The following is a 26,153-nucleotide window of genomic DNA, read 5'->3' as shown; positions in this document are numbered from 1 at the left end:
AGGTGAGAGGGGCTTAAGAAGAGGTCAAGCCCAGTCCTTATGGAACAGCTTTGGCACCACCAGCTCTGGCTGATAAGCTTCTTGCCATCTGTCCACCCTGTGGCCTTGGCGGTGGTCAGAGTTATCAGTGACCAAGTTCCCATTCAGTAGAGTTTTGCAGAGTTTGGGTCAGCCTTCTTTCTTTTTCAAAGGTGTGGGCAGACAGGTCCCTGACATTATTCTACAGAGGCTGTAGTCCATCAGCTCCTTAGTTCTTTTTGTTTGGCTATTTCTTCTTGCTTCTCCACTACTGTTTTCCTCCTTTGGTGTAGGCCTCTACCCGTTCCAGAAGAATGGCCCTTACCCCACCTGTGGTCCCTCAGGGCCTGATAGAGGCCAGCCAGAGTTGCACGCTGGCCTGGGCAGCAGGTAGGCCTCTGCTCTCGATAGAGTGCTGCTGTTCTGGCTGTTGTGCAAGCTGTCCCGAGGCCCTGCAGATCCCGGCATGTCCTCTCTCTCAGGAGGAGTCGGACCTGTTGCTTCTAAAGCCCTCAGCTGTAGAGCCCATCGTTGCGGCCCACCTCCCCGGGTGGTCCCTGCTGGCTGGGGAGCCCAGTTGCAGGGCCCACTACCCATGCCTGAGCTGGGCCTGCAGGTACCAGGAGTTGCCTCACTGCCCTGCACTGTCCACGATGGGATCACTCTCTTCTTCCTCCCCGCCCAGTGTCTCCACCAAGTTTGTCTGTCCCTCCAGGCTCTGGCTGTGTCATGTCAGAAGTTCTGTGTGCAGTGCCCTCGTCTGTGCCACGTTGTTGTACATGGCATGGCAGCTTCTGCTTGGGGATGGTCTGATGTTCCTGAGTATTTTGCTGTGCCTTTGGATCCAGGGGGAGGAGCCCTTTGCAGCAGCTGTGTTTCACCAAGTCAGAGGAGAGCTGGGTGCTTGCTCGAACCTGGGAGGGAGGAGATGGCCCCTTGCATCAGGTTTCAGCCATGTGGGTCTTCTTCTTGGCAGATGGTTCCTGGCCTCTGTGGCTCTGAGGCGGGTGATTCGGGTGTGACTCTAGTCTTCCTGCCACAAGGCTTTGGTCAAGGACTCAAGCATGACTCAGGGCATCTCCATTTTTGAGCTGCCACCTGTGGAGGCTGTTGGGCTCCAGGTCCCTTCTTCCCTTGGCCAGCTCCTTTTGCCTCGCCCAGGGAAAATGAGCAAAGCTGGTGTTTGCTTACTGAGAAATGAGCAGACTCCTTCCAGGATCGGGAAATATTTGCTGACTCAGGCTCAGAATAACATCTCAGGCTGTGTGTGTGTGTGTATGAGGGACAAAGAAAGAGCCCGCTTATCTAAGAGCAGTTTTGGAGCCCTCGTGTTTACTTAAAACATGAATGCTACTTTTCTGACCCCATGCCTCTCCGCTAAAGATGTTGGGTTTCTTTCTGTCCTGCAGCGTTGTGTGGCGTTTTGGGCATGCACGTGGTACTCACGCAGTGGCTTCTGTTCACCGATAGATGAGGACAGATGCGCCAAAGAGGTAATCCCGTTTTCCTTACACAGGACCTCTGACGACCAACTGAGACATCCCAGGTTTAGGATCCTGGCCTAAAAGATGGAAGTTTCACTAGGGCTGAGTTCCCAGATCCCAGGTGCCTGTCATAACATGTGGTACTCGTTGCTTCCACATAGTGGGCGCTTATTAAATAATTATTAAATGTCTATGGCTTATGTAGTTTTTTGGGGAGTGTTGATATTGCCTCACCTTTGCACCCACTGAAACATAAAATCCACAAAGGGCAGGGACTTATTTTATTTCCTGTTGTGTCTAGGACTGCCTAGTGCTGAGGAGATTCTAAATATTTGTTGAATGAATCAGTGCACAAACTTTTCTTCTCTATCCATATGGGTGCCAGGCCACAAAGTTGGTGCTTTTCATTCTCTTTCATTTATGCAGTGGGCATTCCTGAGTGACTGCTGGGTACCAGGCACAGTACTAGACACTTGGGAAGTGATGATAGGAAAAAAACCAAATTCATTCCCTGCCTGATGGGTCCAAAGTTTGTTGGCACACATGAGATCTGGGCATAATACACAAGAGTTTTTCCTTCCATCTCTGCTGGCATAGCAGGTCCTCACCAGTGTCTGAACAATGTGGACGGCCTCTCATCACTGTTTCCCTGTTTGTTCTCAGGATGCCTGGCAGATTTTATAAACTCTCAGAAGGGGAGCTGCAGGGAACTCGATGTTCATTGTCTCAGCTATCTGGGCGGCCGGGGCTGTGGGGAGATCCCTGCTGGGGGCCAGGGGAAACATGGGCTCCTGTCTGATTTGTTTTAATCTCTGAAGTTCAGTGGTTCCAGCAGCTGTTTATGGGCTTCACTTCCCTTTCTCTGCCTTTAACTTGCTGTGGGTTTTCCTGTTGCCAAACAGGGTGCTGAGCCCACATGTCTGTCTGTCTGTGGGGGCCAGCTCGCTTGTGGATCTTGCAGGAAGGCCTCAGGCAGGGGCCCCTCTGGTTGTCAAACCCATGCCCAGTCCTTCCTCTGAAGGAAATGTGAATGAGGAAGAAGGGGGGGTGTGGGAGGCCGCTGAGGTTCCCTGAGAGGCGATCAGGTAGAGGGAGAGCCACTGAGTTCATGGCTTTGTCATTCGTTCCAGCAGCAGCTGGCCACAGAGCCACATGTCCAGAGTTCACTTGTCCGGTTTATCCCTGAGCTTTGAGCTCCCAGTCCCAGCCAGAAGTTTTCCTTCTTAGTTTCCACTGGCAAAGGTGAGCCTGGGGCGTTATCAGATTTTTCAGTGCTAATCTCAGAAGTCTGTGGTGTGTTCCTTATCTTCATCTTTCCCATCTGAGGTCAGGTCCTGTGACCGATGTTTCAGATACAGTCCTTGGCTGCTCCCCCTCCCTCCCCACCAAGGGTGTGGAGTCCGGCTGGGGAGAAAAGACATATGCACAAAAAGATTTTGAAAATATGAAGAGAGCTGGTGGGTATGAGGATAATGGCAGGGATACTCATTTAGAGGAGCTGATCGTTACTTTGGATCAGCTTTGTTCCTGAAGAAACTGGGTTTCAGATTGGGCCTTGAAAGAAAGTTGGTTTATTTTGAGTTTTGTTTTGTTTTTTTTTTTTTGTTTTTTTTTTTTAAGATTTTATTTATTTATTTGACAGAGAAACAGCACAAGTAGGCAAAGTGGCTGGCAGAGGGAGAGGGAGAAGCAGCCTCCCTGCTGAGCAGGGAGACTGATGCCGGGCTTGATCCCAAGATGCCTGGATCACAACCTGAGCCACTCAGGCACCTCAGTGGTTTTGTTTGTTTGTTTTTAAGATTTTTATATATTTATTTGCCAGAGAGAGAACAGGAACACAAGCAGGGGGAGCTACAGGCAGAGAGAGAAGTAGGCTCCCCGCTGAGCAGGGAGCCTGACACAGGGCTTGATCCCAGGACCCTGGTATCATGACCTAAGCTGAAGGCAGATACTTAACCAACTGAGCCACCCAGGCGCCCCTGAAGTCAACTGTTGTGCTGTCATACACAATCAGTGTCATAAGCATCATAAACGTCATAAACAATGATTCTCAAACCTTTGACCTCAAGACCCTTTTACACTCTTGAAAATTATTAGGGGCACAAGAACTTTTATTTATCTTAGTAGAAACTAAAAACTGAGGAATTTTTTTAAATTACTAACTTATTAATCCATTTAATAAAATAATAATCCCATTACATTTACCACAAATGGCATGTTTAAGAAAAAATGGTTATTTTTCAAAACAGATTTGAGAGAAGTGGCATTGTTTTACATTTTTGGCAATCTCTTAATGTCTGGCTTAACAGAAGACAGCTGGATTCTCATAACTACTTCAGTCTGCTTTGGTCTCTTGAGATATGTTGTTTTATTTGAAGGCCATGAAAAAAATCTGGCCTCACACAGATAGGTTCTTGAGAAAGAGGGAGTAATAGCTTTTAACAGCTTTTGCAGATAGTTGTGGATATTCTTCTTTGATACACTACCAAAATAGGACAAATGGTAGTTTCTTAAAGGGTAGTTGGAGTGTGGAGTCTGAAACCTTACCAACGGAGTTTTCATACTATAACATTAAAATCCATGGGTTCCTCTTGTGCTTTGAATGGATCTTTTACTTTAAGTTGGTCACCAGAAAATATTGGTTCACTAAGTCACATAAATCTTCTAAATGTTGACATATTTCATTTTACAATATCAATAAATCATATTAATACCACTGATCTCAACAGAAAGGCATTCAAGTGTTGAGAAGCTGTTAAGCTCAGAGTGGTAGATACAGGTTTTCCATAATTTGGATTTTCTCTTGAAAGCTTGATTTTTATCACTGGTAACATACTCTCAGGTTTTTTTGTTTGGTTGGTTTTTTGTTTGTTTGCCTAAAGATTTTATTTTTTGAGAGAGAGCACGGGTGCATGTGTGTGGGGAGGGGCAAAGGGAGAGGGAGAGAGAGAATCTCAAGCCAACTCCCCACTGAGTGCGGAGCCTGCCACAGGGCTCGAACCCATAACCCTGAGATCATGACCCAGGCCGAAACCAGAAATAGGACACATAACCCACTGAGCCACCCAGGTGCCCCCCCATACTGTCGGGCTTTTTATTTGAATCTCCCTTTCCAAGAAAAAGTCTGTCAAATACTCAGAGTCTAAATAATTATAGTGTGTTACTCTTTTCTTTGAAGTAAAAATGTTTCAAGAAGAAAATGACTAGCTTGCAACTCAGTCCCACAATTTTTCTTGAGACAACCATATGACTCTCCTTACAAAGAATATTTAAAAGACACATACTTAAGGGTCATGATTTAACAAAGTCAGTTTTTATTGTCTCGTCTAGCAGTTCCTTCCCTGATTTACCAGCGTGGCCCTGAGGGCCTCAGTGTGGGGAGCTGCCAGGTTCTCTTCAACAGTTGGGTGTTCTGGTCAGTGCAACATGACACCCCTTTTTTATTTTATTTTATTTTGTTTTGTTTTGTTATATTATGTTTATGTTATGTTATGTTATATTATATTGTGTTATTTTTTTTGAGTCCAATCTTCAAAGCCTGCCTTCCACCCCGCCTTGTCATCATCTCCACAGCTCTCCAGAGATCATTGGCGAATTCTCCACAGCTCATAGTGCCACACCTGTGAAAGAGTTCTCCCACGGGGAGGACACTGGAGGGAGAGGCTCCCTGTGTTGTGGGAAAACCACTTCGTGCTTAAGTTCATTCCTCTACTGTTAGGCCAATAGGTGCCTCAAAGCAGATTTTCATTGCCCTCATTTGCAATTGTCTGTAACTCCTTGATCCTTGTCTTAGTACTGCTCTTGGCACTTCCCTCATCCAAGAGTTGTAACCTCAGAGGCACACAGTTCTTTGGCTTCCACTCCTGTGGAAGTCCAGGCCAACTTTGCTCTCCCAGTGGCAGGTGTAGCCAAGCAGGCCACCCTACATATCCAACAGTCTGTGGGCCCACTCGCTCCTCAGAAACAGGCCTTCCTTCACTCTGCCAGAACCCAGAGCTTTACCTCTCATCCCCTTTTCCAAACAAGCAAAGAAGGTACACTTTCCTCAGTGTCCCTTTGTTGCTTCCAGCATTGCCTTGTTCATGTCTCTCACTCTCTTCATCTCCAGTGCTATAGACATTTTGGGCTGGGGAATTCTTCATTGAGTAGGCTGTGTGTTGTGGGATGTTTAGCATCATTCCTGGCTTGGACCCACTAGATGTTAATAGCAACCCTCCCCTGCTTCTGCCTTCCTTCCCTGCACCAGTTGTGAAAACCAAGAATGTCTTCAGACATTGCCACATCCCCCAATACAGGGCAGACTCACCCCTGGTTGACAGCCACTGCTCCATTGCTTTGCCCACTAAATATTTCTGGCCAGCTGGGTCCCCTGTTAAACATGACATCAGTAGAACCAATACGGGAAGCATGCAGTTCTTACACTGGAAAAGTCTCCTTAATCATCTCACTGAGCCCTTGAGGGCTTTGGGGAGGAGTGAAATAATTCACAGTGAGATGGCATGTTCCAACTCAGTAAGAAGCCATATGACATCTATGCAACAGAGGGACAGTGCCCAAGGTGTAAAGCAAGGTCCCGGAGTGGCTGTGTTTGTCATGGCTTGCTTATCCAAATATTTCAGTGTCTGTGCCAAAACCATCTTCCTATAGCTCTCAGAGGTGCCAAGTACAATAGAGTTGATGTCGCAGGTAGACTGCCATTAACCTGTCTGTTCCTGACATCAGACATTACCAGCTGATCAGCTGCTCTGATCACAGCAGTCTTCCTTCCCTCGCCGAAGCCACAGGGGTTCTCAGAACTCTCTACCGAGGGCAGTTCTCATGAAAGAAGGCTTACCTGCCATCGCTGATCGTGAGCTTGTCTGTCTGGTCCCGACCATTTCTTTCCAGCTTCCCATCCTGCAAAAGCCTTCAAGAGAGCCCAGAGATCCCGGTGGCTTCCCCTGGGCCCTCAGCACTTGCATCTTGGGACGCAGTCCTGTGTAGTCCATTGGAGGCTGCAGATTGCAGACGACCCTTCAAGGGTAGATCTCCAAGGAGGCCAACCAAAGGCTAAAATGCTCAGTTCCAAGAAATTAATTCCCCACCCCGTAGATAATAGCAAGCAATGATAGCAAAAGAAAGCCCCTGGCCCAGGACACTGCCAAGATTCCTGCTCTGGTCTTTCACGTAGACCAGAGGTCTGAACTCTGTTTCTTCCACACTCTTGCAATCTATCTGCCATGGTGGTAGACTGGGTCATGGTCCCCAAATGTATGTAGGCCATAACCTCTACGATCTGTGGATGCTACCTTATATGGCAAAATGGACTTGGCCAAGGCGATTAATTTAAGGATCTCGCGATGGGAAGATTATCCTGGATTATCTGAATGGGCCCTAAATGCAGTCACAGGTGTCCTGTGAAGAGGATGGCAAAGGGAGATTTGATATAGAAGAGGGCAGTGGGACTGCAGGCTGCTACCCCATAGGCTCTGAAGATGGAGGAAGAGGCCAGGGAGCGTGAGGAATGCAGCTCTAGGAGCGGGAAAAGGCAAGGAAGCAAGCACTCCCCGAGAGCCTCTGGAGGAAGCGTGGCCTTGCCAATACCTTGATTTTGGAGTGAAACCAATTTTGGACTTTGAGCTATAAAAGAATAAATATGTTTTGTTTGAAGCCACTACATTTGTAGTAATTGGTAGCAGTGGCAATAGGAAACCACTCCAAGGCTCATTTGCCTCCAGGCCCAGGGGGTGACTTGGCTGGTCCTCACTCTTGTTTCAAGTCTTGTTTCAAGTCTTAGAGCACCCCTGTTGCAAGATTCTAGGTCCTGCCCTTTCCTAGACTAATCTTTGAAGCAGTTTATTCTTTGAGGGGACCTTTTAGGGAGTTCTTGGGAGTAAAAGAAAAGGCCTCAGGTAGTGTCTGATCCTTGCTTTTGGAAGTCACCCCACATCTTCAGTCAGTTGAGTAAGAGGGGGTTTCTTTCAGACTGTTGAGGATCCAGGATTAGTGTAAATCTGACCCCACTTCCATCTTCCACTCATTAATGTGCAGTTATCGGGTACCTCCTATGTGCTAGGCATTGGGGCTGAAGAAGTAAACAAAGCAGATAGAAAAAGTCTTGTGCTTTCATGGTCGTTATGGTCAGGAACCAGGAGAGAGCCAGAATTAGGTAGTTAACATGTCAGATGATGGTAAATGCTGTATCAAAAAATAAAGTAGGAGGGGGTGCCTGGATGGCTCAGTTAAGTGTCTGACTCTTGGTTTTAGCTCAGGTCATGATCTCAGTGTCATAAGTTCAAGCTCAGCGTGGAGCAGACTTAAAAAAAATAAAACAAGGGGTGCCTCAGTGGCTCAGTTGGTTAAGTGTCTGACCCTTGGTTTCAGCTCAGGTCATGATCTCAGGGTCGTGAGATTGAGCCTGGTGTCGCACTCTGGAGTCTGGTTCAGATTCTGCCCCCCCCACACACACCATTCGTGTGCACGCACTCTTTCTCTCTCTCTAATAAATAAATACATAAATAAAGTCTGTCTTAAAAGGCAGGAAAGAGTAGTATTACTTTTAAATAGAGGGCTTGAGGACAGTCTCACTGAGAAGGTAATATTTGAGCTCAAAGAGAAGAACGAGCCATGTGTGGAAAGATCCTTACAAGCAGAGGGAAAGCAAGTGCAAAGACTCTGAAGCAGGAACATGGCTGGTGTGTTTGGGGAATAGTCAGGAGACCACAGTGGCTGGAGCAGAATGAGGGGAGAAGAGCCTAGAAGGTGATGAGATGAGGTCAGAGAATTGATGGGGGCCAGATCACTGTTGACCCTGAAGAACTGTAAAATCTCTCCCTTTACCTGGCTCTAAGCCTCTTCCCTTCTTTCCTCCTCTTCACACCCCCTCTCAGCCTTTATGCCTGTGTTCCTCAATTCCTTCCCATCAAATATTTGTCATGTCATACCTAAGGCACATCAGCAGGTAAATATAGTCAACTTAAAATACTAGAAGAGGGAGAAGAAAGCAACCTTTTCTTTCTGAATAATAAAGGCAGCTCCACTGTCCGCGGAGGCATGGAGTGGTGTTCCTAGAAATGCAGGTTGGCCACTCTGCTCTCCCCAGGCAGTTCTAGGGGGGTCTCTGGGGGTCCTCACTTCAGTCACCCTCCTTCTCAGCCCCATGAGGACCTCCAGGCCCCCATGCCTGCTACTTTGTCCCACTCCACTCTTCCTGGGCTACTCAGCATGGGTCCCACGGCTGCCACCTGAAATTCTTTCTACAGCTCTAGCACCTCCCTGCCCTTCCTCCCAGGAGCAGCCCCATAGCTTGCCTTCTCCCCAGCTGCCCAACCAGGAGGCTGAGGGTTGCCAGAAAAAGAGAGCCAAGGACAGGAGCTGGTGTCACTGCATGTACATGGTTATCCCTTAGATTCGCCGCCTCCAAGCATCCCCCCCCCCCGCCCCTAGTCTCAGAGCCCTTGATCTGCCCACTCCTTAGAGGGTCCCACTCCCAACCTCAGGGTTCTGCGTCCTCCAGGTCCTCATGGCATCACTTGGGTTTCTAAGAACCCGATCCCAAAAGGTCAAGTAAGCTCAGCTTGAAAAGTCACGCTCTCCCCAGGTAGTGACCCCATGATAGTCCTCGTGCAACTTTCCAAAATGATAGCCTGCTGGTAGTTCATGGTAAGCTTCATTGTCATCTGGGGTCAGTTACAAATTGTCTCCATAGATTAAATCCTCCCTCCTTGTGTTCCCTCATTTTGTAGTCCTAGGTGACTCTTTCCAGAACCTGCTTTAAATAATGGCATCAAATTGTTACTGGAAAATTTTAAATGCTTGGTAACAAATTGATCAATAATAATTTCTGTCTCCCAAGTGAAAATCACTAGGTGAATTAAATTCTCTTAACTGCAGAACATATCCAATCAAACTTGTATTATTCTAGTCTTGTTAAACACACACATATACACACACACACACACACACACACATATATATATATGTATATTTTAAGATTTTATTTATTTGACAGAGAGAAATCACAAGTAGGCAGAGAGGGAAGCAGGCCCCTGCTGAGCAGAGAGCCCGACCAGGGCTCAATCCCAGGACCCTGAGATCATGACCTGAGCTGAAGGCAGAGGCTTAACCCTCTAGCCACCCAGGTGCCCCATAGTCTTGTTTATATTCTATCCCAGTGTATGATTTCTATGATGTTTCTTTTTTTGGCATCTTAATGTCCCAGTGTATTTACAACTGCTACTTAAAATTTGCCTTTCATATCCTCACCGTCTGACACCTTGCAGAAAAATACTGTATCCATCCTTTAGCCCATTCCCTCACCTACTAGGTTTATTGGCACCCAGGTCAAGGCCTGTCTCTGGTCCCCTGCAAGCCTAGCATAGCCTTGTCTTTTCACATGCTACCATGTTTTGTTTTGTTTTGTTTGCTTGTTTGTTTTAAAGATTTTATTTATTTATTTCACAGACAGAGATCACAAATAGGCAGAGAGGCAGGCAGAGAGAGGGGGGAAGTAGGCTCCTTGCTGAGCAGAGAGCCCGATGGCGGGGCACGATCCCAGGACCCTGAGATCATGAGCTGAACCGAAGGCAGAGGCTTAACCCACTGAGCCACCCAGGCACCCTGTTTTTTTTTGTTTTGTTTTGTTTTTGTTTTTTTTTAAAGATCTTACTTATCTGAGAGAGAGAGAGGGAGATGGAGCATGTACAGGGGGAAGGAGCAGAGGAAGCAGACTCCCTCCAAGCAAGGAGCCAAATACAGGACTTGATCCCAGGACCCTGAGAACATGACCTGAACCAAAGGTCATGACACTTTAACCAACTGAGCCTCCCAGGTGCCCCAGGACAATCTGTTTTTGATTCACTTTTGTACCCCCATCCTGGGCACATTGTAGACAACCAAGAATGTCACTCATGAGCTGCTTCCAGTGCTCTCAGGGCTTCTGTCCTTAAGCTGCTTTCTCTCTGCAGACTGCGGTCTGAACCTTGGCCTCCTTTCTGCCTTCTGTTTCCATTGTGAGAAAGAACTGGTCCTTTCCTCTGATGTTCTTGATGAGTCAGAGACCTTGTTGAGTCGCAAGGGAGCAGCTGCAGTGTGCGGTCACGTTCTCAGTCCTGACGTGTGTTCATTAGCCACAATCAAAGATCCATTTCCCCAGAAACTGTCTCCTTAATGGGCAAGAGGTGCTCACTGAGCGCTTGTCAGATGGAAGAGTGCCTGGATGGCCAGCCTAAGTGGCTTGCTTCCCAGGATGGGCTTGGCATTGACCTACACCAGAGCTCTGTCTGGGAAGTCATTTCACGGGCCAGCAGTCAGACATCTGCAGATGGAAACTTAAGGCCCCCTTTCCTAGTTGTTGCTCTTTTGTTTGGTTGAAGCTTAGTGGAGACAGCTGAGGTTTCTGGTTTTGGCAGAGTCTTTTCCATATGTCTCCTTCTCATCGCTTCCTCCACTGGGGGTCTAGTAAGGGTCCTTTCTCCTACCTCTGGCTTAGTACCTACTGTAGTATATTATGGTGGAGTTATTGCCTTATTGCCTGCATTCCAGGCTGGGATTGTGATTCTGAGAGCTAGGCTCACCTGTGTCTAATCCCCTTCCCATTCTCATACTGCCAGAAGTCAGTAGCTATCCAGGAGCCAAGTAAGCTGTGGCTCTCATGTGTTGAATGCACTGTGCTAATTACTTCCCATGCATCACATTGTTTAACACACACAATGCTGAGAGGTAGGAATCCTCATACCCCTTTTACAGATGAGGGTGCTGTGGCTCAGACTGGTTAGGACAATTGCCTGAAGCTGCACAGCTAATAAATGGCAGAGCTAAAATTTGAACCCAGGTCTGTAAAGCTGTGTCTTTGATTACCACATAGCAGGGCCTCCCCAAGGAGGATGGCTGGTTGAATCTAATTATTCCAGTTTGGAAAGTACCTGCCTTACTGGCCAGACTGGTGTTGGCTTCCAAGAACACTCCCTGCTTTCGAGCACAGCAAAGTGTCTTGTTGGTCACTGAGCAGAACCAAATGTTGGCAGGCTTTAGAGCCCCCTACAGAGTCTTGTTCCAGGTCAGTGGGAAGAGGAGGTCCTGAGAATGGCTGCATTTAGTGTCTCCCTGGATCTGCTTCAAGGCAGTGAGCAGCCCCACATCAAACCAGAAGAAATAACCAGTAAGGTGGTGGGCCAGGCATGTAGAGTGGAAGGGACTTGTAGGAGAAAAAAACCAATCTCTGATGCAAGTGATTAATCAGCCTGTTTTCAGTCTGGTGAAGGGAGAGAAGGAGGAGAACAGGGCCCGGTGAGGCACATACGGAGAGAAAGAAAGGAAGGGAAATTGCCTTTATTCGGCTTCTCCCTTGGGCCAGACGTCATGCCATGGATGAGCTCACTGTCCTTCACACCAGCCTGCAAGAAGCAGATATTGGTATACCCATTTAACAGGTGAGGAGCTGTAGATCACAGAGGTTAAACAGCTTACTCAGGTCATACACCTGACAAATCATGGCCTGAGGTATAAGCCTTTTGATTCCCCTGTGCTTCTCAGTTCAGTGCTGGCTTTTCTTGCTCATGTCACTCTTACAGATGTGTGCACATGTGCATCTGTAGGCCGTGAGCAGAGGCCAAAGGGGAAATCAGGGCTCTGGCTACCTGTCCTGCTCAGCAACGTGGGCCCTACCTAGTCCAGCAGGACCCTGGGCTCAAACCAGCAGTGGCCTTATATTTTTCCCCTTTCTTGTACCTTGAAATCCCTGGTTTATTTTTAGAGAGCTATTTTTATTTCTGCTCCCACTTTCCCTGGCTGGAGGCTGGGGTTGGGGTGCAGGGAAAGCATGGGGAATCAGAAGAGGCAGAGGCAGGCAGAGGCAGCATCTCAGCAGTGCACTCGGCTGGGGTCTGGGGACTGTGCTCACCTGCTTGCTTTGATGACCTCTCCTCTGGTCACCTGTGGGTCCCGGGGGTCCTGGACAAGGGGACAGTTGCCCTTCTCATTTCTTTGCCTTCTCAGAAGGGAATGAGCTCTCCCCTGGAGCAGAACAGGAAGTAGCGTGTGGCACTCTTTATATTTTTAGCTCACTGGCTGTTTCTGAGGCTAAGAACACAAGAGAGAGAGAATATGGGGTACTGGTTAAAAGCCAGAATATGTGGGGCTGAGGTCTGGCTCTACTGGTAGCTTTGGGCAAGTCACTTTGTGCCTTCATAGCTTCCTCATCTGTAGCTTGGGGGCACTAACCAGAGACCTCTCAGGGATGACCTGAGAATTAAAAGAGCTCATACAGGTACAGCACAGCTGTGGCACTCATTAGGTGTTGATTGTTTTTTTTTTATTTACTTGACAGACAGAGATTCACAAGTAGGCAGAGAGGCAGGCAGAGAGAGAGGAAGGAAAGCAGGCTCCTGCTGAACAGAGAGCTCGATGCGGGGCTCGATCCCAGAACCCTGGGATCATGACCTGAGCCGAAAGCAGAGGCTTAACCCACTGAGCCACCCAGGCGCCCCAGGTGTTGATTGTTTTATTGTTAGCCTGTCTCTGGACCCTGGGCACCTCCCGCCAAGGGGTGGTTGCCAGTAAATGTTGATTGGACCAAACAGAACTTCAAGACTATTGGTTGGGCCCTGTTTCCACCTGAGCATTGGCTGGGGTGGTTGTTGGGTCTAGTCAGTGATGGCCTGCAGGACCCCATGGAGTAATTCCCACTGGCAGCTGCAGCCCACCCCTTTCCAGCCTTGACCTGGGCCTTGGGAAGAGGAGTCTTCCAACCTGAGGACACCAGGAGCCCCTGGCCTTGTGTTTGGTTTTGTACCTTTCTGAGGCTCTGGCTTTGGGTTGTGAGCTCTGGAGGGGTTGGGGACTGTGTCCCATGGGTGAGGACAGTAGCAGGTGCTTCTGGGTGCTTGCACGGAAGGTTTTGAAGGAGGAGCTTGCCCCTGGCCAAGCATTTTAGCTAGTAATAGTGAAAGACATCTTTGGAAGCTTGTACCTGGGGGCTGAGAAGCTAATCAGATACCGTCGCTGCTGGGATTACCGGTGTTTGGGAGGCAGTGTTTCTTAGAATGTGAGCTGGCACTCAGGCCCAAGCATTTCCATGTGTGTGGTTTTTAATTTATGTGAAAATGTTTTAATTAGATAAATAGTGCTTATTCATAATAGACAATTAGAAAATAACTTAAGTTGGGGTGCCTGGGTGGCCCAGTCGGTTAACCTTACCTTCGTCTCAGGTCCTGAGATGGAGCCCCAGGTCCATCCATCTGGCTGTTCATCGTCCATCGGGCTCCCTGCTCAGTGGGGGGGGGTCTACTGCTCCCTCTCCCCCCGCCTCCCCCGCTCATGCACCTCCCATGCACTCTGTCTGTGTCAAATAAATAAAATCTTTTTTTAAAAAAAGAAAAAAATACTTGGGGCACCTGGGTGGCTCAGTGGGTTAAAGCCTCTGCCTTCGGCTCGGGTCATGATCCCAGGGTCCTGGGATCGAGCCCCATATCGGGCTCTCTGCTCAGCGGGGAGCCTGCTTTCTCCCCTCTCTCTCTGCCTGCCTCTCTGCCTACTTGTGATCTCTGTCTTTCAAATAAATAAATAAAATATTAAAAAAAATACTTAAGTTATGAGGATAGAATGGATAGCATGCAGCATAGTCAATAATATTGTATTACAGATTAGAAGGTTGGTAAGAAAGTAAATCTTAAAAGTTCTCATCTCCAAAAGAAAAAAATTATTTGTAAATTTGTATGGTAACAGATGGTAACTAGTCTTACTGTAGAAATCTTTTTGCATTGGATATAAATGTTGAATCGTTATGTTGTACACCTGAAGCTAATGTATGTCAGTTATACTTCAATAAAAAGAAAGAAAATACAGCTGAGCACTGAGAAGGAACTAAGAGTCATACATAATCACGGCATCCATAAGTGGCTGGTGTAAATTTTAGTCTGTGTTCTTTCAGATTTTACTGTGTATGTACTTACTTGGTTTTCTTTGAAAAGTGGGGTATTATTTAACATTCCATTTTGGGACTTGTCTTTCCTGTTTTTCAGGTGGTTTCTTCTTTCTGCTCTCTAACCTTCCCTGCCCTTTGTGAATGAGCAAAGAAAGGCGTCTTGCCCAAACGGGTGCATTTGGGAAGGACAGTATGACTGTTCATTGCTGTGATGGTTTAAAGGGCGGAGGGCAAAAAGGTGCCTATTTCTCCCCATTCGTATTTCTCCCAACCCCCCTCCCTGTCTGCTCTCCTTCCCCACCCCCGGCCTTTTTCTCCTCCTCCTTCCAAACAAAACCCAGAAAGGATACTGCCTCCAGTCTGAAGATTTCTTTTCATGGTTTTTAGAGAGAACCCTCTCATGATTTCAGAAAAAAAGGTATACAGAGAAGAGGTGGGAATGATCGTGCCTTGTCTTGGGGCTGGGGGGAGTACTTGGGAAGAATAATAGAGAGCAGGGCCTGGGTCCGTGGCTCTGTTCTGAAACAAGAAGGAATTGGATCGTAGGCTGGGGGGTCAGGGCAGTGGCAGATTGCAACGGGATCTCCTCACTCAAAGAGCAGGCAGGGCGACCAGGCAGAGCCCAGAATAAGGGTCAGAAACAGGGAGAATGATATACGTCTCAGTGGGACGTGCTCCTCCGCCGAGGCTCTGCTCTTTCCATGAACTTGCACCTGGTCTGCTTTCCCCACCTGGCAGTGCCCAGGCCAAGTGGTTTGACAGGTCTGGTGGCCCCAGCCCTGCTGATGCCCGCATGTTCGCAGCTGCTCTTTGGCACCTTGCTGGGCAGTGGGCAGGGGTCTGAGCATAGTCCGGCATATGGAGGATGTTCCCAACATCCTCGACAGCTCCAATTCTGTTCTAGAAAAACAGCCCAGAGTCAGAAAACTGAAGATGGGGTATTCTGGGAGGGATAAGCTCTGCCTCCCCTTTACTTCTTACAGAGCGAAATGGGGGTAGGAGAGGAAAAGGCCTATCTGGGCCCTGAGAGTGAGTGAGACTTAACATCTCAGGTTTCTTCTGGACCACTCTGGTCTGCACATGGGCTGGTGTTGCATGGCGGGGCCAGGAATTCATGGTTATGAACAGGATGATTTCCATAAGCTGTGTGTCACTGTGGGCCTGACTGGGTCATACTTGTTTTCCTGTGGGATCCCAGTCCTGGTGCGACCTGACAGATGCTGTCTGGGCCACAGAGCAGGCTAGCTTCCTGTGTGTCCCCTCAAGGCTGCCCTGCTCCTCTCCCTTCCTCCACTCCTGAGCTATAATTAAGTTCCTCCGTGAAACCGAATCCCTCAGCTGACACACGCTTGTAACAGCAGTCCTGGTCATTGGGCAGCTCATCTGGGGTGACTCTTGGGGCTGGTGTCTCAGCCTCCAGACGGTCCTGGGTAGGTCTGTGTGGGAAGTGGAGACCCACCAGGAAAGGGGTGGGTCTGGTGAGGCAGGGGCAGGCCTTGCCCAAGAGTCAGAAAGTGGGAAGTCATGGGGGCGATGAAGGGCTGGTAAGCAGCCAGAGAGTGCCAGGGGACACAGAGGGTAGAGGAGGACAGGCTGCCTTGCAGGGTGAGAAGGCATGGATAGGGACAAGCTTTTGAATCACTGAACCACGAGGCAGAATATGAACGGCTTATGTTACTTTTTTTTCTTTAATTTAATTTATTTTTTATTTGAGAAAGAGAGAGAGAAGGAGCAGAGGGAGAAGCAGACTTCCTTGCTGAACAAGGACTCATTCCTGGACTCCAGGATCATGACTGGAGCCAAAGGCAGATGCCTGACCGACTGAGCCACCCAGGCACCTGGTTCATGTTACATTCCTTATCTTTTTCTAGCATTTTAAAATTGAGATCTACTTCACATAACATAAAATTCACTACTTTAAAGTGAGCGCTTCAGTGGTTTACTATGTTGTATTACTACTAATTCAAGAACATTCCCATCACCCCAAAACAAACCCTATGCCTATTAATAGTTAGTCCCAGTAGTACCCTCCCCTCAGCCATCACTAGGCAGCCACTAATCTATCCTTCTCTAGGGATTTCCCCATTTTAGACATTTTGTATAAATGAAATCATACAACGTGTGGCCTTTTGTGTCTGTCTTCTTTCAGTCAGCATAACGTTGTAAATGTTCATTTGTGTGCTTGCTAAGTAGCACGTAATGGTACTTCATTCCTCTTTATTTCTACTTGATGTAAAGTGCATTTTGCTTATCCGTTGGGTTGCTTCCAGTCCCTATCCATGCCTTCCTTTACAGGCTTTTGTGTGCACATATGCTTTCAGTTTTTTCGGGAATAAGGGCTGGGATTGCGAGGTCATGTGCTAATAACTCTGTGTGTGACACTTTGAGGAACTGCCAAAATGGCGGCACAGTGCCCTCGCTGTATTTATTTGTTTGTTATGTTTATTGTCTATTTATTTCTCATTGTGAAATAGACATAACATAAAATTTACTATTTTATCCCTTCTTTAAATGTACAGTTCAGGGGCATTAAGTGTGGTCACACTGTTGTTCAGCCATCACCACCATCCATCTCCAGAACTTTTTTTCGTCTTGCGAAAATGAAACTTTGTAGGTAATGCCCCACCCCACCCCTTGCCCCCAGCCCCTGGCAACGGCTGCCCTCCTTTCTGTCTCTAGGCATTTGACTAGGCTCAGTAGGACATGAGTGGAATCATCCAGTAGTTTTGCTTTTGTGACTGGCTTAGCTCACCTAACATAATGGCTTCAGGGTACATCCATGTTATTGGTTAAGTTGATTTCCTTACCTTTTAAGGCTGAGTAAACTCCCCTGTATCTGTATACAGGCGTACCTTGTTTTATTGCACTTCATTTTATTGTGCTTTGGAGAGAAATTCCTTTTTTTAAAAAAATTATTTATTTATTTATTTATTTATTTATTTTACACAAAGTAAAGGCTTGTGGCAACCCTGCCAAGAGCAAGTCTCTCAGCCCCATTTTTCCAACAGCATTTGCTCATTTCACATCATTGTGTCCTATTCTGGTAATAATTGCAATTTTTAAAACTTTTTCATTTTTATTAAATTTGTTGTGGTGATCTGTGATCAGTGATTATGACTCACTGAAAGCTCAAATGAAGCTTAGCATTTCATAGCAATCAAGTATTTTGTAATTAAGATATGTCCATTTTTTAAGATATAATGCAGTTGCACACTTACTACACTATGCCATAGGGTAAGCATAATTTACTTGCCCTGGGAAACCAAAAACACTGGACTCACTTTATTGTGATGTGTGCTTGATTGTAGTGGTCTGGGACTGAACCTGCAAGTATCTGGGAGGTATGCCTCCAGCGCATTTTGTTTATCCATTCATCTGTCAATGATCCGTTCATCTGTAGCTTTCACCTTTTGGCTCTGTGAATGTGCTGCTATAAATATGGATGTAAAAATATCTGTTTAGGTCTTTGTTTTCAGTGTTTTGGGTTCTATATACCCAGGAGTAGAATTGCTGGGTCATGTGCTAATTTTAGTTTTAATTTTGTAAGGAACCACCATACTGTTTTCCATAGTGGCTATGCTGTTTGACATTCCCAGCAACAGTGTACAAGAGTTCCCATGCCCTCCCTCTTGATCGATAGTTTGATTGAGTATAGAATCCTTAGAATTTTGAGGCCACTGCTCTCTGTTTTAATATGAATAATGAAGTTAATTGGATTTGGGGTACTTTGTAGTAGGTAATCTGTTTTTTTCCTCTCTGAAAGATGTCAGGATTTTCTTTATTCTTGGAGTTCAGGCATACCACCAGGATATAACCAGGTATTTATCTTCTTTCCTTAGTATCTGCAGGGCCCTAATGGCTGAAGAGTCCTTGGGAAATTTTCCACTATTTGTTTCTTCAATGTCTCTAACCTCTACTTCTAGAACTCTGGATAGACTTTGGACTTTTGGACTTTTTGGTTCACTGCTAGTGTGTAGAAAGATGATTGATTTTTAAAAAACGATTATTGACATGCAATATTGTATTAGTTTCAGGTGTACAACAAAGTGATTCAATATATACATTAGAAAATAAGTCACCACAGTAAGTCAAGTTACCGTCTGTCATCAAATATTGTTACAATATTATTGACTATATTCCCTATGTGTACAGTATATCCTCATGTCTTGTTTATTTTATAACTGGAAGTTTGTACCTCTTAATCTCTGTCACCTATTTCATCCACCCCCCACCCGCGGGGACCCATCAGTTTGATCTTTGTATCTGTGAATCCCTTTCTGTTTTGTTTGATTGTTTGCTTTTTAGATTCTACATATAAGTGAAATTGTGTGGTATCTGTCTTTCTCTGTCTGACTTAGTTCACTTAGCACAATACCCTCTAGGTCCATTCACGTTTCACACATGGCAAGATTCTATTCTTTCTGATGGCTAAATGATATTCCATTGTGTGGAATATCAGTGGACACTTAAGTTGTTTCCATATCTTGGCTATTGTAAATAATGTTGCAGTGAATATAGGGATATAGATGTCTTCTCAAGTTAGTGTTTTTATTTTATTTATTTGAGAGAGCAAGTGAGCGAGGGAGAGCACAAGCATTGCAGGAGGAGGCAGAGGGAGAGGAAGAAGCAAACTCCCCACTGAGCAGGGAGCCCGATGTGGGGCTCGATCCCGGGACCCTGAAATCATGACCTGAACCAAAGGCAGAGGCCTAACCCACTGAGCCACCCAGGCACCCCAGTAGCATGGACATTTTAACAATAGTAATTCTTCCACTCCATGAGCAGGGTATATTTTTCTATTTATTTGTGTTGTCTTCAGTTTTTTTCAGCAGTGTCTTACAGTTTATACAGTACGGGTATTTCACTTCCTTGGCTGAATTTATTCCTAGGTATTTTATTCTTTTTGATGCAATTGTAAATTTTCTTAATTTCTTTTTCCGATAGTTCATTTTTAGTATATAGAAATGCAACGAGTTTCTGCATATTGATTTTATATCCAGCAACTTCTTTGAATTCATTTATTAGTTTTGTGATGTAGGCTTTACGGTTTTCTATGAAAGTATCATGTCATCTACAAAAGAGTGACAGTTTTACTTGTTCTTTTCCAGTTTGGGTGCCTTTTATTTCTTTTTCTTGCCTAATTCTTGTGGCTAGGACTTACAGTACTATATTGAATAAAAGTGGCAAGATTGGGCAGCCTTGTCTTGTTTCCGATCTTAGAGAAAAGGCTTTCAGCTTTTCACCACTGAGTATGATGTTAGCTGTGGGCTTGTCATATATGGCCTTTATTATGTTGAGACATGTTCCCTCTATACCCACTTTGTTAATTTTTTATCATAAACCGAAGTTAAATTTTGTTAAATGCTTTTTCTGCATCTACTGAGATGATTCTATGATTTTACTTTTCGTTTTGTTAACATAGTGTATTATGATGATTGATTTGTGGATAATGAACCATCCTAGCTTCTCTGGAATAAATCCCACTTGATTATGGTGTCTTATCTTTTTAATGTATTGTTGAATTCAGTTTGCTAATATTTTGTTGAGGATTTTATGATTAAAAATTATATCACTCTTCTGTCGTTCAAACTTGCTAAATTTATTTATTAGTTCTGGTAGTTTTTTTAGTGGATTTCTTAGGATTTTCTAAGACCATGTCATGTACGATCATGTCATCTGCTAATATAGTTTTACTTTTTCCTTTCCAATCCAGATAACTTTTGGTTCTTTTCCTCTTTCCTAATTACCTTGGCTACAGTCTATAGTACAGCATTGAACAGACATGATTAGAGTGGACATCCTTGTCTTATTCCTGATCTCGGGGGAAAGCTCTCAATCTTTGGAGCTGTTTATTTTTGAATAGGCAATTATTGACATGCTACAAAATTCACAAGGTGTTCCCTCTTTCCCTCCCCTGTCTCTCAGCTGCTCAGTCCCCCCTCATGGAGGCAGCGCTCCATGTCACTTTCATTTATGAGCATGTAACTTTATATTATTCTATTATTATGTTATTACCTTTCAGGCAGATGCCATTCTGCCTTGTTCACTGGTCTGCCGCTTGCTTTACATATTGTATCTTGTGCCTCGTGGTGTACTAGTACACTGTGGAGCTTCCTCATTCTTTTTTCCTGCTCCCTCATTTGTTGTATGGGTGTGTCAGTCTCTAGTCACCGATGTCCAGGTGATTTCCAGTCTTTGGCTGCAGTGAGTAACCTTGCCATGTGTCATTTTGCACACAGATAAACAGACAGATTGACAGTGATACAGTGTGACAGATGCAGAGATGGAGACGTGCAGGAAGAGCTTGGGGGGAGAGGAAAAGGCTCCTGGATGAGGCTGGTAGCTGGCACTTTAAGAAAAGCCTCAGGCTGAATGCTGATATGGGAGGTAGTCCTGGCAGGCTGGGAAGGTCGCACTATGTGAGATTTGGGAAGGGCAAATGTGAGCAAAGGAGCAACAGCTCAGATGTGTTTGGGAAAATCAAGAGTCTTAGTTATCTATTGCCTTCTAACAAATGACCCCAAAACTTATTGACTTAAAACAACATTTGTGATCTTACGGTTTTTTGTGGGTCAGGAGGAAGGTATTACAGTGAGCTGTTTTAGAAGACTGCCGCCAGCAGCAAGTTGTAGTGAGGATGGGATTGGCTGGGGCAGGCCAGCATGACAGTGTGCAGCCATTATTGTAGCTAATCCGACACGCTTGGCTGAGAAGCTGAGATTGATGCGAGAACAGTGGGAGCCAGCGAGGGCCCTTGAGTAGGAGAGTAATGTGGTAGCTGTCATCTTGGACAATTAATGCGCTAGCATTATGCTAGAGGGGTCAAAATGGAGAGAGATACACAGCAGGAGAATTAGATGAGGAGATATCTGTATTAATTTAGGTGAAAACGGTTGCTTTGTACTGAGCACTTTCTCTGTACTGTGTGCTTTGGGTTCTAGGTTTTCTTATCCTAGAAAGGACTACAAATTTGGTTTGCAGCTAAGGAGATTAACCTCAAAGAGATAAGAAGCTTGTGTATGGTCCCCAGCTAGTAAGTTGCAGAGTGCACTCATATCTGCCTGGCCTCAAAGACTGCCTTTTGGGGGCCATGGAGATAGAGAGGTGGGGGTGATTGGAGAGGTGAGGTCTTGGCCATTCCTGGGTGCTAAAGAGAGACAGAGGAGTCTCAGAGGTTGACTTTTTGAACCGAGGTGACTAGGACAAAGAAGACACTGTGACAGGAAGAAGAGAGGCCAGAAGGGACACTGGTGTGGTGGGAGAAAGTGAGTCATCCTTGGAATACTGGGCACTTGTTGGCAGGGTCCCTCCCAGTTGTAGGGAATCATAAATAGTTCCTGTACTTTGTATATGAGGTACCCTTGGCCAAAAAGGGCTCCAGAATTGGGAGCTTATTGGTGAAAGGGTACTTACTGTGGGGCTGTTGTTTGGTTGAACACCGGGTTTACACGTTCTTTCAGCAGCCTGTACACTCCTTGGTGGGGCCTCTACCAAAGGCTGCTGGTCAGAGCAGTCACTGGCCAGCCCAGATTCAAGGAGAGGAACTAGACTCTGCATCTTGAGGCAGGAGTAGCAAGGGAATGGTAGCCATCTTTAATCCACAGATAGCTGGGAATGGAGAGCAGGGATTTGAACCCAAATCTATGTGACTCAGACCCAGAGCTCTTTCTGCCACAGCATACCATGTCCCTTTCTGCTGCTGATTCCTTGGGGGCTGCAGAGCTTGCTGGCTCACGTTTGCTGTTGTTAGAGGGCAATGATTCTTCCTTTAGTCTCCCAGAGTAGAAGTGGCACTGGTTACCCATTTTTCCCAGGTGAATATCCAAGATCACTGGGCCTGAGAGAACTGTCTAGAACAGGCTTTTTCATAGGGATTTGCTAGCTGCCTTCCCAGACTCTAGCACCCATTGCTAGACATGAATGGAATTTCCCCATGGACTTTCCCTTTTGATCCCCAGCACTGGCCCTGTGGGATCCTTGTGGCTTTGCAGCCAGATGTGCAGGCTGGCCTTGTCGTTGGTGGTCTCAGACAGTATCTAGTCCCATGATTCCGAAACATGGCTCAGCCAGCAGATCCACCAGGGAATTTTGGAAAATAATGTAGATTCCTGGGTTTTGCTTCAGGCCTCTTGAATTAGGATTTCTAGGAATGATGTCCAGAAATCTGCATTGTAAAGCTCCCCATAGACTTGAGGCAACAAACCTGATTGGGGAAACCCCTGACTTCTCAGAAAGGTGCCTCTGAGATCATTGGTCAGAGAAGTTAGTGGGACCTGACAGTGATGGTCCTGAGGGCCTCACACTTCACAACCAGAAATGACTCCTGAACACACCCAGGAGATTTCTGACCGCTCCTGCTCAAATCTTTGACATTCTTCTGCATTCTTTGTTTATATCTGAACTTTATGGTGATGACTGGTTTTCTTTCTTTTTTTCTTCTTTTTTTTTTTGTGGGTGGGGGTGTGTGGAGAGGGGCAGAGGGAGAAAGAAAGGGAGAGAAGTAGACTCCATGTCTAGCATGGAGCCTAACGTGAAACTCTGTTTCATGATCCCAAGATCATGACCTGAGCCAAAGTCAGGGTCGGACACTTAACCACCTGTGCCACCCAGGCGCCCCACTGCTTTTCTTTTAAAGCATTTGCAGAGGGGAGTAAGTTCTGCCAGTGGTTGGCGGACCCTTCTTAATTGGGACCTATTTGGTCTGATTTATCTGGAATATACAATTTGTTGGCTTAGTTCTCTGGTTATCGTTGGTGCAAAGACTGTGACAACCCTAGATATAGCCAAGTTAAGACAATAGTCAGACCTTTCTAGCTCTGCATCTTGGATCTACTTAAGGTCCTCTTGTATCTTTTGAAACCCTAGCTGATTGGTCAGTTAAACAACTAACTTCTTCATTTTAGAATATTTGGAAAATACAGAGAAATATAAAGAAGAAAATAAAAGCTACCTTAGAATCTTCCTCCCAGAGAATTACCACGGTTAATATTTTCATGAATATTCATTCTTTCTTGCCTTCTCTCTCCCTCTCTCTCTCTCTCACACACACACCTTCCTACACTATCTTTTTGAAAACCATGTTGAAGTCAAATTGTGATACTATTATTTAGTAGCTTTATTGAGATGTAATTCAGATACCATGAAGTTCACCAGTTAAAATGTACATTTGATGGTTTTGAGTATATTTGCAGAGCTGTGTAACCATTGCTCTAATTTAATTTTAGAACCTTTTCATCATCCCAGAAGGCAGTCTTGTATCCATTAGCATTCACTCCCCATTATGTCCTCCCAGCCCGAGGCAACCATTCAGCTGCTTCTTGTTTCCACAGATTTGCCTTCTCTGGACATTTTATAGAAATGGCGTTATACAATATGTGGTCTTCTGTGATTGTCTTCTTTCACTGAACATAATTGTGGTACTTTAAACATTTATATCACTAGCAATTTGAATATAGTTTTCAAGAATACATTTTTAATTTAATTTAATTTTATTCTAAGATTTTATTTATTTACTTGAAATTTGAGAGAGAAGACCACAAGGAGGGGGTGATTCAGGGAAGAGGGAGAAGGAGAAGCAGACTTCGCGCTGAGCAGGGACCTCCCCCCCAGGGGGTGGGCACCCCCAAGAATGCATTTTTAACAAAGCAGAACAGTATTCCATCTTATGAGTGTATCTGAGCTTATATAATCAGTTCTACTGATAATTATTTATCATCTTCTGCTATTATATCTAATGCTTCCTGTACTCAAAAATCATCTTGTTTGTTAATCTATTGCTTAACTGTCGGGACACATCGATGGCTTGATTGGTTGAGTGTCGGACTCTTGGTTTCTAATTGGGTCATGATCTTGGGATCATGGGATTGAGCCCCCCCCCCATCGGGGAGAGGGGTCTTGAAATTCTTTCTACCTCCCTCTCTCTCAGCTCTGCTCTTTTCCTTCCTTGCTCACGTGAGTGTTCTCTCTCTCTAAAGTAAAAAAATAAAATCTTTTTTTAAAAACCTTATTGCTAGGGGCTCCTGGGTGGCTCAGTGGGTTAACCCTCTCCCATTGGCTCAGGTCAGGATCTCAGGGTCCTGGGATCGAGCCCCGCATCGGGCTCCCTGCTCAGTGGGAAACCTGCTTCCCTCTCTCTCTCTGCCTGCCTCTCTGTGTACTTAGGATCTCTCTCTGTCAAATAAGTAAATAAAATCTTAAAAAAAAAAACAAAAACCAACAACTTACTGCTAAACTGTCTGAATTCCTGACTAGAACAGAAGCTGTTTGAGGATACCCACTTTGTCTTGTTAAGATCGTCTCCCTACTCCCCAGCCTCGTTCCAGACTACTTAGTAGGTATTCAGTTTTAAGAGTGTCTTTGTGTTTATATATGATTTTGAATGAACCAGAATGTTAAGGCCATCGATAAACTTCACCAAACTGCCAAATTCCAGAGAGGTATATTAATTTACCTTCTGTCTGCAGTCTACAAGAGCGCTTGACTTTATAAAGCTAATTTATAGAGGAAGCCCTGTGATGTTTTGTAAATTGGCACTCTCTGACCTGTGAGCCAGTTAGCTTAGGAGTGCGTGCTCACCTCTCCCCATCTGTGGGCCCCAGAAGTCCTGTCTGTTGGGTAAGATGGTGGCTCTGACCTCTTGGGTCTTCCTCATGGCCCTGTGGTACTGTGCCGTTCCCCGTTGCCCTCAGAGAGGCTGCAAGGCATTTTCTGACCACGTGCCCTGTGGTATGGATGTGCTGGGGAGTGAGTAGAGTTGGGTTGGTTAAGTATGTATATAGGACATTGGTTCTGGCTGCTGATGAAACACCATTTGAGGGGCATCTGCGTGGCTCAGTGGGTTAATAAGCCTCTGCCTTCGGCTCAGGTCATGGTCTCAGGATCCTGGGATTGAGCCCCACCTTGGGCTCTCTGCTCAGCAGGAAGCCCACTTCCCCTTCTGTCTCTGCTTCCTCTCTGCCTACTTGTGACCTCTCTCTCTGTCGGATAAATAAAATAAAAATAAAAAAAGAAACACCATTTGAAGTCATCGGGAGAGATGGTACTCTGGAAGTCATGTGTCTTCACAAATAGAACTAAAGAATGTTTTCAGGAAGTGACACAGTCAGCCCAGTGTGCCCCCTCTGAGGGTGGTAGGCACCCCCAGGGCTGGTAGACACTGCCTGAGTCACTGCAGGCTACAGGCCCTGCTCCTGTCTACACAGTTCCTGTCTGGGAAAGCCAGCTACCTGCCCAAGCGGATGAGCCGCCCCGAGAGCTGCCAGGGCTGCAGGAAGGTCTCCCCAGGTCGGGGCGGCAGTCCTTTTCTCTGCAGGTGAGCTGTGGCATCTGTGTGTCTTCTAGGGAAGCATGTGGAACAGACACGGGGTTTGAAGGAAGAGCCGGTTGGCCGGGATAATGCTTGTGTGTAGCAGAGAGCGCATGAGTCCTTGTGCGGGGTCAGTTAGAGCCCTGGCAGTTCACCTTCTCCCACAAATGCTGGCTGCTTCTCCTCTTATTCCCCTCCTATGGCTTTCAGATCACATTCCACGTAGAGTCTGTGCCAACCCTTTGCCCACTCACCCACGTCTCTGTCCTGGGATGCTGCCTCTTGGAACCATGGACATCACAAGTGTTACAGATGCCATCACTTCTTTTTGTTGTGTCTCCTAAATTTCTCAGGAGAAATTTGGTCTCTTACACAGCTGTTCACTGTTTGAGTCTTATATCAGCTCGCTCTGTGCCCACTGCCGTGTTAGACTGTAGAAATATGC

General features: G+C 46.0%; 1 protein-coding gene across 3 annotated transcripts in view; it reads left to right on the top strand.

Moving 5' to 3' along the window:
* The window catches only part of PPARD (peroxisome proliferator activated receptor delta), an 82,091-nt gene that overhangs the window by 2,441 nt on the left and 53,497 nt on the right, over nt 1-26,153 (top strand). For 2 of the 3 annotated variants that reach the window (XM_032340537.1, XM_032340538.1), the window contains exon 2: nt 1,428-1,511. The exons of the other annotated variant lie outside the window; for it this stretch is intronic. The gene's annotated coding sequence lies outside the window, so the exon portion shown is untranslated. The remainder of the gene's footprint in view (nt 1-1,427; nt 1,512-26,153) is intronic. 3 annotated transcript variants of the gene reach the window in all.

The sequence above is a fragment of the Mustela erminea genome, chromosome 4, assembly GCF_009829155.1.
Source record: "Mustela erminea isolate mMusErm1 chromosome 4, mMusErm1.Pri, whole genome shotgun sequence".
Lineage (NCBI taxonomy): Eukaryota > Metazoa > Chordata > Mammalia > Carnivora > Mustelidae > Mustela > Mustela erminea.
This window is presented reverse-complemented; position numbering and strand designations above follow the sequence as displayed.